The sequence below is a fragment of the Phalacrocorax carbo genome, chromosome 4 (assembly GCF_963921805.1).
Source record: "Phalacrocorax carbo chromosome 4, bPhaCar2.1, whole genome shotgun sequence".
NCBI classification, from domain to species: Eukaryota; Metazoa; Chordata; class Aves; order Suliformes; family Phalacrocoracidae; genus Phalacrocorax; species Phalacrocorax carbo.
In genome coordinates, this window is record NC_087516.1 from 19,833,329 (window position 1) to 19,851,317 (window position 17,989).

Genomic DNA, 17,989 nt, shown 5'->3' on the forward strand with positions numbered 1-17,989 from the left:
ATTGTGTCAAATATTTTACTCAAAATGGCTTAAAAATATACTTCATTCTGAACAAATAAACTCTTCTACATTTTTCAGAATTAGTCTTGAGAGACTTTAGCATGCACATATGCTAAATTTGCTGATCTTGAAAGGAGGTAGGGAATAGCTTTGATGAAAAAATATTACAACATATAGAACAGGAGACAATGCCAAAGGAGAATAAAGGTCAGAGAAAGTTCAGTTCAGTCCATTGAGAAAGAACTTGGGTAAAATTTAGGCAGAGGAAATGGAAGAACAGTGATAACAATATTTTAGAAGGAAATTATTGCAAGGAGAGAGAACTGAAGGAGCAGTCAAAACAACCATGAGACAGGTGCATAAGCTGGTGATGAGGAGAATAGCTGCCATGGATAAGACTGCATGTTCATCCTTAGGCGTGCAACATCTAAGGAAGCCATGGGGAATCTGGCACAAAATACCACAGAAGCAAGGCTGGGCAGACAGAAAAGCAGATTTAAGGGCCATTAACACTGGGAAATAAGTGAGTCCAGGATAGCTGGCAAAGACATCCAGGCAGTGACCGGGAAGAGGGAAAAGGGAATGATGACAGAGCCTTGAGAGGTGCCAGCAGAGATGGGGGAGAAATAGACAATCCATCAGCCCTAGGTCTCAAATGCTGTCAGCCAGATGAAGAAACAATAAGTTGGTGTCACATAAACCTAAAGGTGGGAGTTTCTTGTGGAGCAGTAAGTGGCCTATGGTGTCAAAGGTAACAGAGCTATCAAGGAAGAATGAGCACAGAGAAATGACCCTACAAGAAATAGGCACTTAATGTGAAGGATGACAAGACAAATTAGATACTTGGCAGTATACCTAAAGCAACTCCTTCAGCTACTGTGACCACCTACATTGGCAGAGTAATTAGAAGATCTTCCAAACACAGTGATAAATGGCGTGATAGGGGCAGGGAGATATATGCCTATTTATAAAGTGCCTGTCATCATAGGATCCAGATATCACAGCAGCTAGTTAAAGAAAGACAGTCGCTACCCAGTAGTGGAATATTTTCTTCAGTTTTGGTTAGATGTGTTTGGTATAAAACGATATCCCAAATAAGTAAAATCTTTTCAAGCATGACAAAAGCAGGGAAGGCCTATCTACAGTGATGTAGAACAGGAAGTATTCACGCTATGAAGCTGAAATAAAAACATCTTTAATAGAATTTTGTAATGGTCATGCTCTTCCTGAAGAAAAGAAAAAAAGTCTTGAAGTCTTGACTAGCCCATGCAGACAAGAGCTGGTGCACAATTTAACTAGCAGTGTTAGAAAATCGTGCTTAGGGCTTAGAAATAATGAGCTCCTAATGTGTTTTTCTAATCAAAGTATCAGCATGAAATTCACTGTATTTGGAGACCATCCTATTACCCAGGCAGCAGTGTATCAAAAGTTCGCTGTGGATATTATTTTTGTGTCTCATCTTTGAATTAGATTTGCTTTTGCCCCTCAATTTTAATAGTTTTAAGTCAAAAGCAGTAGAAACGAGAAAAGCAGTGCTTATCACATCTGTTCCAGCTTCTTTGGACCAACAGACATCCCTGTCAGTCTCAGTTATCTTTCCATGCAACACTGTTTTGAACAGAGGTTTGATACACAAAAGATTTTCCCCCAAGATTTAGGCACATCGGAAATCAAACAGATAAATCACATGATGGGACTTTTTTCCCTATTTAGTTGTTTCCCTATTTAGTCTATTGGCCACAGACAGGGGTGTACTGTAGGTTGCTCAAGAGCTTATTTTCTAACAAAGGCATAATACTGTGCAGTTCGCATATTACACAGGGTTTTTGTGGGTTTACCCAGGCAATATATTCCCATCACAAAAACAGAGCTATATTTCCACTACGGAATCCACATAACTGTAGCAGCCATGGACCCAGTGGTGTTTTTAAGGACTAGTCTTTTCTGTTTCTCTCTTTGCCTTACTGTAGCAACATCCTTTCTTCTTGAGAGATTGATTTTCTGTGTTACTTTTTGTTAAAAAATTATGCATATGTATAATTAGTGACATGCGTGATTATGTTTCTAGGAATATGGAAGAGAGAAGCAGATTAGGTTTGTTTCATCTTCTTCCTTAAATTAGTCAAAGGAATTCAGGTTGTCTTCACTTAATTGTTGCTTGGTTTTGATTATCCAAGTTATATGAGCATTATAAAATTTCATGCAATTTCTCTTGATACTTTTTCAAGAAAATCTCCAAAGAGCTATCCAGGCAATTGTTACTTGATCATTTTTGTTAGCCTTGTCTCACGTCTACCTTTGCATTTATGAAGACAGACAAATACAGGTATGGTGAAGCCTCTGACATACGATACGGAGGAATGTAATACATTCTGGTATTAATGAAAGAACAGAGATGTGGAGGGTTGCTGGAAGCTCTTTCAAACCTGCCTTAGTTATTAATGAAATCCACACCAAAACATATGTAAGCATAGAGAAGTCAAGCAATAACGTGGTTATACTAATTTCCTTCATGGCATATGTGTATTACTTAAACAGCAGTTTGATAGAGGTTGTATGGAGGCTAAATCATGCATGCTGCTTGTCTGCTGTGCTGCAGAATGTAACTAGGAATTGGTATGCAGTCTTATTCTTAATATAAACACTATGCACTTCAGACGGGGATCCCATAAAAGCTGTCTTGTTGAAAGGAAGTTGCAAAAGATTCCATTAAAAAAAAATAGTCTGAAATTATGTGCTTTAACTTGAATTTCACAACACTAAACCATCATTCAAATTAGGCACCCAAACCAACCCTTCTTTGCAAAAATGTAGCTGGCAAGAGGAGGAAATACTGGTTTGTACTTATTAGCTTACAGGACAGAAGTAGAAGGATGGTTTATAGATTGGTTTTAATAGACAAATGCGAAGAAACAGGAAAGAGGCTTAATACCCTACTCAGCTTAGTTTCCTCTAACATGCTCTACACCAGAGCTTGTGTAAGCGTAGAGAAGGGGAGTTAAACAACCTTCATGGGTAAACCAATGATATGTTCAGGTCTGCCAATCTTACTGCCAAAGATTCTTTATCAACAGCAGGGGAAGACTAATCCTCTGGATTACATTCACAAAAAGAAAGGTTATAAATAGTAAGTATTGCATTTTGGGGTATTGACTCATGTAAAACTGGAATGTAAAACTGGAATATAAATCAGTAAACTCCTATACAACCCACATTTGAAATTCTCTGCTGTATTTCAATTCCAGCCATTTATTCTGATGTTGCCTGACCTTCAGTATGTTTTGTGTGATCCCTCTGATAACTTTGATAACATACTTCCCCTTCCTCAGAGAAACTCTGTGAGAAAGAGCAGCAGAAACCTGGAACAAATCCCCACCTCTTTAAATGTTGGTGTGGTACTGATGTGGGGTCTCATAGCATCATCAGCAGGTCACTGCCCCAGCTCCTCACTTTCTTTGAAGAAGAAGGAAGAAACAAAGGAAATCTCTCTCAGATTAGTATTTTAGAAGCATTTTATTTCATGGAGCACCAGCCTGGCTTAGGGCCAGCCAGATTTAACCATAATTTAGAAAGGCATAATCTAAGCTGGAGTAGTCAAGAAGTTTTCAGAAAGAAGCAATGCAGAAAAAGTTGACATTCCATCCCTGTAAAATATGTTAACATAGATTCAAATTTTCTGTTAGTGACCCCTTGCTTTAGCACACTCTTACAGTAAGAGGTTCATTGCACTAGCTAAGCAGCTGTTGCCTTCTGACAACGGAGAGAAAAAAGTTGAACCATTTTTTTTAATGAGAAGGATTTACAATAAGAAAAAGTAACGTGAAAAGACTGTAACTTCCTAGGAAAAAAAAATCACATAACTCTGATGCTTAGATTAAAAACAAGTTGTTATACACAATGCTTGCAATCTGCAGCTGTTCACAAAAGACCAGAAGATTTAATATATAAGCAAGTAAGGTTGTTGGCTTTGTTCCCTTCTTTTCTTGTAAAGGACACATGTACTTTACCTGTTCCAGTGTTACATCAAGGTACTGTCCTTGAATCAAGACTTTGTTTTTCTCCTTTTGGCATTTGGGAGGGAGGGGGAAAAGAAAAAGTAGTAATATTTGGTTTTACTTTGAGAAGAATCTTTCAGGCTTCATCTGTGAAGTGCTTTTCTAAGAAACAGAGTGCTAAGTGTCCCACATTTTACAGATGGGGAAGGAGCTAGATGAAAAATAAGTGCTTTACATTCAGATCTTACACTGATGGTTAAGCATAAAATTGCTCTTTCTTTTCCAGTAGCTGGCATGTGTCACCTCTGTGCAGTTCAGTTTCTCAGGATCTAGAAATCAAATGAGCTACAAGCTGCAACAATATTTCAATATTTGACCAGCCTCTGTCATATTGTTAGCTTCCTGACCTTTGATACAGCTGATGGCAGAGTTGATTTTACCACCTACAGCTTGAGGTTTGTTGGCAACAATTACTGTAGAGTGGTGCTGGGATCAAGATTAGACTACAAAACTGTGGTTTCCTCATCTCATTGTAAAATCTTCTGGGTTTCCCCCTACATTTTTGTCGTGCTCTTTCCTTCCCCCCCTCCCACATCCCTTTTTAAGGCACATCACTTCCAAGATCTTCATCAACGTTATACCTTTTTTTGTTTAATTTTACGCCATTGTTTAAGTTTGCCTCTCTTGGTGATTTCAGCATTAGGAGACCTTCAGTGGACATGTAGCCCATGCTGGCAATGGTATCGCCTCTGCGTACAGGAGACTGTGTGCTAAAAGCATGATCCCTGTTAATGTGGACACACCCAGTATCAGCTATATTGATTCTTTAAGGGCACCGTCGTCCTGTGCTTTGGAGAAGCTTCACTACATTATTCTCTGGGTACTTCAGCTTCAGCCAAAGAACCAGATCATAAACTTGCAGCCAGCACCAGGTTTTCACTGTGGTTATATGCACACAAGTTTGTCTGGAATATAGTTGGGCAGGAGGGTATCCCAACAAACACTCTTCTTCAGGAACAGGATAGAAACAATTAAAATAGGGATTACCTGAACAAACATTAACTAGTAACTAATCCTTACCTTATCTGTCTTTACTACCCTATTTTCCTACTGCTTAAGCAGTGAAATCCAAGTAAAGGCCTAAAAATCTACTTCCATACTATTTTTCAAATGTTGTCTGCTTTCTTGGTAGTTTCACATCCAGAGCCCTAAGTGCGTTATATGCTTTAAATGGGGGTCTCCCCATATGTATGCTTTCTGCTTGTGAGGGATGACATTTTTGGCAGGAAGCCAATCATACCAATTACTTCTCCTGGTGGCAATTAGGACCAACATGGTTTTCTATTGTAAGAGGAGTATTTGCATTTCTGGAAGGTCAGAGCTTCAGGAGCAACCCCTCTATATCATACACAAACCCTTGGGGATTGACTACACTTACAACATCTTACTCTAGTCATCTACCTTCACTTACTGTTTCAAACAATAACTTTTCTCATCCCCCCATTGTTCTAGTCCAGCATATATATGTAGTATAATAGCAGGGATTCTGCTTGCACAGATGATGACTTCCCTGGAAAATGCAATGTGATGTACTCCCACTCCCCTGTTACTAAAAGGTTAAAAGTTCTTATCAGATTTCCAAACCTCACAGCAGTAATACTGCATGACTGCATGACTACAGAGGGAGCTAAGTGTACTTTCATGTTTACATGTACTTTCATGTATATACCTTATAATGGCACTATAACTGTACTACAAAGGAGAATTGGGATGCTTATTTGTGTACATTATAGTGCGATCACTGAAGACTCGTAACCTTGCACTTAAATCAAAGTCACCTTGATCCTTTGATAATTTTCTGGCAAAGACATTACTCTAAGTGTCCTGGTTTAGAGAGTAAAAATGGCCTTACCAATATATTAAATTGGATTTCATGGCAAAAAATGGTTAAGGGAGATAGTTATATTGTTTTAGCTGTTACTGGATAGGTTTCAATTTTACTTTTTGTTTTTTCAGTTTTTGAATTGCACAGCAATAAGTTTTCATTTATGCTTGTTTAACAACGTGTTATATATTTTTATCTGTTTCGTAGGTTGTCTTCTTCAGCTTTATAACATATTGTCCATTTACCTTTTCCTCCTATGTTTCATATGAGGTAGTTATACGCTTTCTTCTAATTAGGACAACTGGGCAGAATATCATCTATCCTGTAAAAGATATTTGCAACAAGCGGACAAATGGGCAATGCATTTTTCTTTGCAGAAATTAATATTCTTCATTGTAAACAATATAATCCATCATGTTTGGTCTATGTGGTGAAGTGAATATCCTGATAGTTAGCATGAAAGCTTACTGAAAGTACAGTGACCATCTGCATCTCTCTGTTGGGCTTTAAAGGCCAGTCTTCCTTCTAAAGATTTATAATACAAAGGGCAACTCACTAATTAGTACTGTAAATTAGTGTTGCCATGAGGTTAAAAAAAAAACTAACATCCCCTGCAGTATTTCAATTAATGTTATTTTTAATTGCTTGTATTAGCATTTGAGAACAAGATTGATTAGCTTTTGACTGTCAAAGACACAGAACTTGAAGCTCTTAAATACTGAAATGGAAGTTGTTAATTATACTTAAAAATCCATAGATACTGTACATGGAAATCTGGAAGGTCATCTGAGTACTAAAGAACGTATGTTTCATTTCAGTTCTGTTTAAACCAAAATTAAAAATGTTTGCATAGAGCCACATGTATTTCTCATGCTCTCTACTAATTGATCACGCAAATTAACATCTCCGAAATCACTCTAAAAACAAACTAGCTTTAATAGTGCATCTGTTTATAGAAAGTAATTTTAGAAGTTGTTTAACTTCAAAGTGATTAGCTAATTCTCAATTTGTGATTGAAGTAGCAAGACCTGAAATTTCTCCTAAAGCTGTCATGAGTTTTCCTCGATAGACCCCAATTCAACAAATAGTGTCTGTGCGCTAGGACTCGAAGGCTGGCTCCGACACAAGACTTGTGCTCCGTCATCCCCAAGTTCAGACCCTACCTGAGGTAGATTTAGAGACCTCCGCATGGGACACAGAAAAGCCAGCAAGCACAGCAGAGATCTTTCTGTGGCAAGCTAATAAGGATCCTGAGGCTAGCTGTGCTGTGTAACACCTTACAGAGCTGCTTATGTCCAACAAGGTAGCCACAGGCCAATAATCTTTCCAGAATACTTCTGTAGTCATTATTTACGAGAGACAACCAGTATCAGTATTTTCTCCATTATTTAATAGGCCGATGTTAGAGCAGTAATCTGGGAAGTAGAACACCTGGATTGATGTCATTCCTCAGCTTGAAATTATTTAAATACATCGCCCATCTCACAGGGATATGTATTATCCCTGTATGTATTAAGGAGAGGGGATGGAAGAAAAGATAAAAGTTTTTCTTCTAACCAGGTCACTGAAGCTGTGCTGTTTTTCAACAAGACATGAGTGATCCACTAAACCTAACAATTTAGCCTTATTTAGTTCTGTAGCTCCTGAGTCCTGACTGGATTTGGGAGGAAGAGAAGTATCTTTTCAAACTGTAACAATTTTGGATGTAACCTTAAGCACTTGCTTAAGTCCTCTGTAGTTAATGGGACAGAATCTCATCTGATGTACAATGCCAGCTCTTCATCAAGTCCACACAGAGGTCTGCTTTCTTAATGACTCTTGGACATGTGCTTAAGAGCTTTGCTGAACTGGAGCCTTCAGCCCAGATCACAAGTGGAGTGGAGCCTGTAGTTCCACATCTGTCTTGTCAGCAGGTGAGCAAGTCTAAGCAGGTGCCCTGTCCTCAGTGCCTTGTCCCACCACTCACTTGACTCCTCAGGCACATACTTTGTTGAATAGGTTTGTGGAACTAATGTGGCTAAGAAAAATTTCCCCCCCAGCCCAATTACTTTTTAAACCAGATTATCATGGGTGGGTGACTGTAATCATCAAACTATGGACATAGCAGGCATACCACTTCAGCTTTTGCTTTTAAAGGCAGTGGAACTTGATACTCTGACCTTGGTCCCTTTGCTGCATTAAGGCTCTTAGATAAGTTTACTGGAAGAACATCTAACTGTAGATTCTCACTGGCCTTAAGCATAACGCAGGTTCAACGAGAACTGGTGCACACTGGGACACACAACAAAGTACAGCTCTCTATGCATGAGAAACTTCCATGACTATTAAAAATTGTGGCACTTAGGAAATCATTGTCTCTAGCTTAGGTAGCAGCCAAGTGGCAATCTTGAAGTCTGGCTGGTACTTCAGATCTGGTATATCTTAAATATAACACATGGAGGACCTGGCTTCTACCAATAAAGAAGCAAAGAATATGGATTATTGCCTTGGCAGGAAAGACCACAGTACTGACTGACAACGTTGTCCTGATTTCCGTGTTCTCCCTCTCTCTTGCCATTTGATTCACATCCCCTTACCAACCTCATTCTTCATCTCATACACTTATAGAAAAAGATTACTGCAAATTATAAGTAATCATGTACTAGCTATTCTACAGTAATTGTAATGTGAGGGAACTGCTGCCTGGCTTCTTACTGCTTTACATCTTCTAACTAGATAATAGTAAAAAGTGAGGGACAGAAAAAAAAGGGGAGTTTAAGACAAATCAAAATTAAATTAAAAACTAGATAAGATAAAAATTAAATAAGATATTTTTCACTGTTAAGAAAGCAAAACAAAACCACATTTTAACTGAAAATTTTCATTTTTGTAAAGGAATTTTCAGCTGAAAAAGCTTTCATACAAAAAAATTTCAGCTACATGTGTCAAAACAGTATGTCAACTCATCAGAGGACCAGGATTTTTTTAGAGGCAATTAGAAGGTATATTTTAGAGCTAATTTGACTATCTAATGAGAATATCACAAATGAAGTGATTCAAGATAGCTCAAGTGCTAGTGATCGGAGTTTGTCAAGGTCAAAAGTTTCAGTTATTAATATTTATATATATATAAGTGGGCCAAAAAGTTTATTCATAATTAATAGTTTAAAAAACTCTGCAATGTAGTGACCAACAAGGAATTATCATACCAATCTCTTCTAACATGCTGTTGAATTCCTAACTGCAGTACACATGTCATTTATAACACTATATTTAATTCCTGGAGAAACACATGATAAATCAAACTAAACAGAATTGATAGTGCCTAATTACTAGTTATGTACTTCACCAGGAGTATCATATTCAACAGTGATCACTATACTTTAGGATATAATTGCCCTTTGTGGCTTATAATGCAGAGCCTGAAGTACAATAAACCTCAGAGAAAAAATATTAAAAAGAGAGAGAATAAAAACAGCACCTAATTTTTAATATTTGAATAAAAATCTTGAGGTTCAAAGAAATCATCACACATGGCATTTTTAGTAAGTCATGATGACGAATTGTGTGACTAGTGCAAGCACACACTGCTGATCTATGAAAAACAAAAGTATCCTTAAAATGTTTTAACTTCTTTTTTCCCTACAGGGCTGTGACTTCCTGGGAATATGGTACTAAGTCTGCTTGAAGATTTAGTTTCTTTTTTAAAAAAACGCTTCACACTATGGCATCTTTAACTTGACGTATTTGTGTTGTAATAGTGTTGTGACATGATTTTTGGCCAAAAAGGAAGAAATATAAAAGCTTTCCTTTCAGATAAAATTGCTCTAGGTGTACACAATCTGTTTCCTCTTAACCTGTCATTTAAATCATCTTAAAACAATCTAATGTTGACAAACTCTACAAATTTGCAAATGGACATTGCCAAATCCTGGATAACTGCTAAATTGTACCTGAAGTCTTAAAATGGCGTTGGAGACACCAGGCCCCTGGAAATTTTACAAAATGCATATGTTACTTAGTTTTAAATATTTTTTCTCAAAGAGTGCCTCTTGAGGGTTTGATAAGTTATTTCCTAATTTATTGTGTCAGTGAGGACAGTCAGTTAACATCTGTATCTTATTTTATCTATTTGTATAGTGGGAAAAATTACACTTATGTGTGTAATCAAGATCTATTTCTCCATGGCCTTCACTTAATACATAAGTACCAACTTATTGTTTTACAAGTGGACAAAATGTGAGAGAGAGCATTAGTTATAATGCTGAACATTTTTCTGCTTTCTATTCATTATCATGAAGGACATAAAAATACTTCCTCAGGCTAGACTTAAAGATTAATTTCTAAAGGGCTTTCTAAAAGCACTGCTATGTTAGGGAAAGATGGTCCAGCAGTTAAGGATATTATTAGCTTTCTGATCACTGAAATTTTTATATGTATGTAGCCTTAATTTTTGCAGGCATCTACTTCATTTTGTCTAGTAAGTAGAGGGCAATCTTCTCCTGTCTGCCCCGCTAAGTGCAGGGATCCCAATATGGCTACATGGGTTTTTTCCATTTCAGAAAGAATGACAACCACCCAAAGAGAGAGAGAAAGTTTAACTCATTCTCTGCAACACTACAGAAGGAAGGTGACAGAGAAAGAGGGCACTCTTACAAATGAAACAAAAGTCAGACCTTTCCTGCAGGAGAATTTTGCTGATGTTTTTTCCCTACCAGCATTTGCACAGCATGGCATTTGTCTGCTGAGAAGCTGTTAACTTCCAGGTTTTGCCTTGTCAACTGGGAGAATCCTGTTCTGAAGAATGTCCATCTCACAAGTTCTACTGTACATGTAGTCAGACGTGAGGAAGATCTCTGCTGAATATTACTGCTAGCAGAGTTAGGCGCTAGGAGCTCATCCTAGGAATCCAGCCTCAGGTCTTTTCATGCAGCAGGTTTTACATGCCTTTGTATATTAAGCTAGTGTCAGACAGAACTGAAAACATTTTTTTCTACCACTACACTAGAAATAAATGGGTCTGTGATGGGAACTCTATATTATATATCCAGTTTTCTTGTAAGTGTATTTTTACGATATACAGTTCTTATTACGTTAATGGAATGTGAATTGATTTGCTTGCACTATAGAAATAGTGAGAGTACAGCTCTGAGAATGACATGTTTCTTGCAGCTTCATTTTTTACAATGCAATAGGTTACTGAAACACTCTGAAATCATATAGGTTTTGATAAATCATTCTCCTATAATCCTTCCTAATGTCAATCTTCACCTTATTGTCCATAAATTTCATTTAACCCTGTTAGGACTGCCTTTATTGAAAGGCAAAGAAACACTTATCTGAAGACACTGAAAGCCTTCATGCACCAAGATATCACGCTCAGCAAAATATGAATCCACTTTTAAACTTTTTCACACAAGATGTTTGGTACATTATCATGCTGTGTGGGACCTGGTTGGCAGTACTGGCTTGTTCTGTGCAAGTAATTCCTGTTGCACTGTAAGCATGTTCTGTACTGTGTAGGATGAGACTTGGTAAGTCCAATGAGAACCTATCCATGAGCCATTTTTCCAGAAATGGCATGATTCTGTTAGAAAGGATATCCCATGGAGGGGAAAAGACCATTAGATCCAGGGCACAAGATAAAATACTATGGCCACAGGAAGAATATCTATATAGAAGATTTTGTGGCAAGAATGCATAGTAATAGCCTTGCCTGGGCAACAAAAAGAATCTTTTACTGAAGTTTACAGAGCTTCCTTAGTAAACTTTTGTGTTCACAGTAAATTTTGGTTTGGATGCTAATTTGATGCATTACAAAACTATGCCAAAGTGCACTTCTGTTCTTGTCATGAAAATATGGAGAATAAGGTCTACATATCGCTGCTGTGGCAAGCTGACATCCAACAAGATTTATGCTATTTGAAAACCCTATTCTTTCTAAATACATTGCATATGTGAGTTTGGTGTAATTTACTTGGAATTTTGCTGCTACAAATAATGTTAATATCTCTGTTTTGATATGACATGAAATTTATTTAATCTGGTACCTCATTTTGAAATATATTCATTAAAAGTGTTGAACAGAGGAAAAATCTGTCAGCGCAAATGGTGTTCATTTTCAATGTGACAGTATTCACAAGTCCCAAGAAGTAGAACAGTTGAATAGATAATGTCACATATCATAGCATTATTCGGATGGTGTGATCTTCTTATTGATTGGGCAGTAGTTGCAAATTTAGAGCTTATGCTACATTTCACTAATACCATGACAATGAAGAACATGAGCAATGATCTGTCAAATGTGTGAAAATTGTGCCATGCAAGTAAATAAAGACACAGTTTATAACTCTCTGAAAGGAAAAGGATAACATTTGTTCTGGAATTAAGCAATAATGAAACAGAGGCTCTGCTTTGTGCTTTAAACATAAAATGGGGTTATAATGGAAGAGCAATTCTTTCATTACTGATATTATGAAATAGCTGAAACGGTTAGCTTCCCTAGAGTGTAAAAAGGCTACTTCTCAAGCAGACAAACAGAGACAACTCTATTGAAACTGCAGTTTGTGATCTCTGTACCATTATCAGCCTTTAAGACAACTGGTATTCTATCCTGGTTTTATTGTTGTAAATAATACTGAAAGCTTTTTTAATAGTTCTTTCCTGGTGAAAAAATAAAATCGAATTTGGTTCATATGTGAGCCACCCATTATAGCTCAAGTCCAAAGGGCCAAACTAAAAATTCAGCTAGAGTTCTTAAACCATCTTTCACCAAATTGTTTGGGAAGTCCCAAGATGTGGAACAATTAAATGATTAATATATCATAGCATAGCATTATTTGGATGGTGTGAATAGTGATGCATCAAGCAACATAACTAGAATTTGTTGCATATATTTGTATTCCATCCCTCCCACTAAAAGCGGCTGACAAGGGAGCAATTCAGATGTATGAATACAGATGCCCAATAGCATTTCAAATGTTATAGGGCATCTTACCAAGCCTCAGACTGTCACTCTAGGAAGGCAAAGGTCTTTCACGGATCCTCTGTCATTTTTCCCTGTGGAGAGCACTGGAACACTGAATCATTTCAGTGGCACAGTGGTAAGGCTGTTGAATTTCTCTGGGAGCCTTTCTGTGCTTTATTGTGTGTTTAAACAATAAGGAGAAAGCAGTAATGGAGAAAACAAAAACACATGGTCTGACCTTCAGCCAGAGAGTTAGGGACTTGGCACTTGGAAGAGGAGACAGAGCTGAAGGGGCCTATGTCTCCTCGGTTCCCAGGAGCAGAGTGAGAGTATGTCCTTGCCCACCTCAAGGCTTTATTGTAAGAGGAGTTTCACAGTCACTGTTTACCCTCTGGAGGGCACTCTGGAATAAAATTAGAGCTAACCAACTGATAAAGTTCAGGAAGGGGATAGAGAGTTGCCTTTAAGTGCCTTTAGGTTGTGTAACCACACGCTTACTGCACATTGCACCTAGCTTGGCTGTCTCCTTGTATTTCTTTGTCCTTGTGGAGATACTGCTTGACCAACATCAGGTATACGGAAGAACTTAGTGGCAAAGAAGACCCTTAAAAGGATTTTGATGTTGCCTTCCACAAAACCAAATATTTGCAGCCTATAGGCTGGCTGTGAAACTACTGTACCCATGAACAGTGAAATCTCAGAAGTACCAGCAGCCTCAGGTACGTATAGGCTTTATTATTATTCTAGTCTACAGCCCTGTCCACTAGCCTGGATCTGCATTTTTTTGGGACATAGATATTGTTTGTTTTCACTTGTATTATTTGCTGGACTGAATTCTTCACAGCAAGCAGACAGAAATATCTGTACGGGTCTTTTGCAAGCAGGACTGTGTACCTGTTTTGCCAGGTGACTGCCATCATTGGCACAGCATCCTCATTGGAGCTGGCAGAGCAAATGAAAAGATTCATGGTTGTCTATGCTGGGTTTTCTTCCTCCTGAATATTGCTACTTTTTCATTTTCATTTCTTTGGACAATTCTGCTGAAAATCTCCATCTATTAGTTGGGTTTGCATTTATTTTTGGCACACTGCTAGTCTCCTGCCCGTATTTTTCCTTATTGCTATGCGCTTTGGAAAGGTGGGAGGGGAGGTGCCAAAATGTATTCATTTCTTCCAAAGGTCAGCTTGGGGAAAGGGTAGGCCTACAGGCCTGATCCCAGTCACACCAAAAGATGTCAGGTAGAGCTCTAGACCTTTTCAGCCTGGCAGGCTGCATACACTTCTTTCATCCCCAGGGGAAGACATGTCCTGGAATGTTCCCTATTGCATACTGTCCTGTTTCCAAACGTGTCCTGTGAATGCCTTATCTCCATCAAAATACTGTGCAATTATTCAGGCACTTCTGGCTTGATTTGCAATGAATGTCTAACTCCATGGAAGCACTAGATTCCAGTAAATTATTATGAATTTGCCTTGTCAAAGTGCATTTATCCACTCATTCTTTGCATGCACAGAATTCACAGAATCACAGAATAGTTGAGGTTGGAGGAGACTTCCAGAAGTCACCTGGTCCAACCCTCCCTCAAGCAGGGCCACCTAGACCCAGTCCAGACAGGTTTTGACTATTACCAAAGGTGGAGACTCCACAACCTCCCTGAGAAACTTCTACCAGTGTTCGGTTACCCTCACAGTGAAAAAGTTCTTTCTTATGTTTAAATGGAATTTCCTGTGTTTGAGTCTGGGCCCATTACCTCTTGTCCTGCACCACTGAAAAGAGCCTGGTTCTGTTGCCTTTGCACTCTCTCTTCAGGTATTTATATACATTGATATGATCCTCCCCCTCAAGCCTTCTTTTCTCCAGGCTGAACAGTCCAGCTCTCTCATCCTCTCCTAATAGGAGAGACAGTCCAGTCTTCTCATCGTCTTTGTGGCCCTTCACTGGACTGTCTCCATGTCTCTGCTATATTGAGGAAAGAGCAACGTCCACTGCTCTCTACTCATCTACCAGGCCAAATGCAGGAGGCATGGTGGATGCACTGCTCCTGAACAAACTTCTGCTACTGCCAAACAATCTGTCTGCCCACAGCACAGAGTTGCCTGCCAGAGAGAGGACCTTTGGGGTGGACTTTGAGTGAGCTAAGTTACCCTAGAAGAATAAATGTGGTCTACAGACCCCAGCTCAAATGATTAACAATACAAAGTTAATGGATAGGCAGGATCAAGTTTCATTGGATACAGTCCTTTATTCTCCCTAAACCTTTAAAACTATCTCTGTCGTTCCAGCACAAGAAATAAAGCTGAAAAAAGTTTTCATATATATAATTTCAGGGACCATGATTCCTTCTAGAATGACAAACTGCTGCACTAGGAAAACAGATGAAATTATATGATGTAAATTTGTGGTTTACAGCAAACCAAAATAAGCAATTTGAGTCAATTAGGTATGTGCTACAAGTCATTCTACTGTGTGTTTTACAAGTGAAATTTCCAGTCTCCTGACACAGTCTATATATTCTGCTACAACTGTTCAAATGGGTTATGACTTTCTTTTCTAAAACAGTAAAATAAGAATCCCTCAGTCCCTGGCAGCAGCCCAGTATTTCTGCTGCTGTCTACCACCCCGTGTGAGCTGTCCTTAGCACAAGCAGTGCACCAGTGATGCTGAGCAGCAGCTTCATGAGAGGAGAGGACTCCAAACGTCAGCAAAACTGTTCAGCTGTGTGTGCCCTGGAGTCACAGCTGTGGAACGTGTCAGGAGAGCAGCAAAACATTGCAATTCCTCTACAGGATATCAAGGGATCCTTTATCCTGCTGCAACCATTCACAGGCCCCTATCACTTTCAGATGATGGCAGAAAATCGTTGGCACTAAAGTCCCTACTGTCCAGCAATGACAAAGAAAACGTCACCGTGTATCAATTGTCTTGTAGCAATTGTCGCTGAGCACTGACAGCATGCAAAGTGCACTGCCATTCCAATTATTAAAAGGTCTTTTAGTCCAACCTGGTTTTTCCCAAGGGTAATTGATATCAATTTATTTATCCAGTTTCTCCTAATTACAAGAAGAAGAAAAAATGGCTTAGTGAGATGCATTGGCATTTCATAGTGTTTTCAGGGGAGAAAAATCCCAGCAAAGTAGACAAAATATGTTTCTGTAGGAGAATGTGATAACTCATTCTCTACTGATTTAAAAACTTCGCATGAGGAAAGTTTTGCAGTGTTTAAAATGAGATTGAAAAGTGAATGCATTGGATTTTTTTTTATCTGTATTATCAAAGTCTAGGGCTGGTTTTGATTCAGTCTTTTTTTTTCCTGATGAAATGTTTCATGTTGTAATGTAATAGAATTAATAAGATCTGATACACTGACTTTTAATGAAATTTCATTTTTCAAAAATAGGCACATAAAAATGTCTCCATAATAAACTTAATTAGAGAAAATAGAAGATTGTATTATTTCATCATTAATACAAAGAGATGGATAATTAGGAGGATGTGATATGCATATTGAGTGAAATCAACCCTCCTGCAGGAGGCTAGAATATACAGGCCCTTTGTGGGAAGTTATTTCAACCAAGGAATAGGATTCCAAGCCCCATCACAAGCAGGCTTGCTAAGGATATAGTACTCAATACTCTTCAAAAGTACTTTTCAAACTCAATACTCTACTGCTTTGCTATTTTTTATATTTTTTTTGGTGATGTGGCGCAGTTTCTCTGTAGCCTAAATATCTTTGTATTAGCCATTTTGTCCCTGTTCCTACTGAAGAAATCCCACACCACACTGCATTTTCCATATTCATTCCATTTCCCTTCCTGTTCCTTAGCCTTTTACTAAAGCTCTGTTTTCTTGGTTTCAGTATTTTTTCTGACATTTTTCTTCATTTTCTTTTGTGCTATTATATCTTCATGTGCCTCAACAATGTTATTGTCAAGGTCTTATTTCCTTATATAACTCCTACTTACATCAGTTGATACAATGCACATGTCAATATTTTTATTAACCAGATTTTACCAAGGAAACAGCAAAAATCCTCTACCTAGCCTGAAACTAGATTACTTGTGAGCGTAGTATAAACTGTGTTGTTCAAACTGCTGTGTTGATGACTGAACCAGTTTCAGTTTTGGTGGAGCATGGAGCAAATTAATTTTCTGATGTAATCAGAATGAAAGGTATTTTTTCAACTGTTTAGGGTGAAATTCACTCCTGTTCACAGGGTCTGTACAAGGACGTAATTTACGTTTAGCTGATGCATGAGACCTTGTATGGGTACTCTACATTGACAGAAATTTATAGAGCTGATTTGTTCAGTCTATTATATCAGTACTGTTCTGAATAGGCTAAAGCTCTCATTGGTGGATTTTGGCCTTTAATTCCTTTCTTTCTATCCTGTTGCTAATTTTATCATTGGTATTAAATTAATCCTATCAAGGATGGTAGATTCCCAACCTGTCCTAAAATATCGCTTAACTTATTTAAAAAAGTAGAGCCAATATATTTTAAAATAAATGTTCTAAATTATGCTTATATTGGAAACCAAGATTGTCAGTGACCAACATTTATAAGAAACTATATAATTATAAAGTTGTGCAACAGGATTTGGAGGAAAAGTAGCTAGTAAAACATTTGCATTTCAAGCCTACAAACAACAATGGTATTCTGAGAAGTATTACTCACTGTTCTTTCAAATTAAGGTGCCTAAGGTGACTTCTAAAATAACTTGAAATCAAGTTTTCTGATGGATACAGCATGGTTTGGTCTTCCACTGTGAAACAGGTCTCTCATGTTTGGATTTTTGTGGTGTGTTTTGGAATGAGGTGTTGTTTGTTTTGTTTTTAAACAATAGTTTCCATTCCAGGCAGCTGCAATAAAGCAGCATGCTGTAACCCCTCCTTACAAGACCTCAACCGAGAACTGTTCAAGGAAGAATGAGGAACTAAAGCTGACTTCAAATGTCAATGAAGCATAGTCCTGACTATGCATTCCCAGAGTTAGGATTTTAAAAATGAGCCTCTCAGTTTCATCCTGCCATCCATGTTTTCTATAGATGTGTCCATGCCCTTACTCCCCAAACCATCCACGGCAGTGCAGCTCCACCAGTTGACTGCAGCCTTCCACAGGCTGCATCAAAAGCATATCAGTGTTATAAGATTAAATTAATATTTC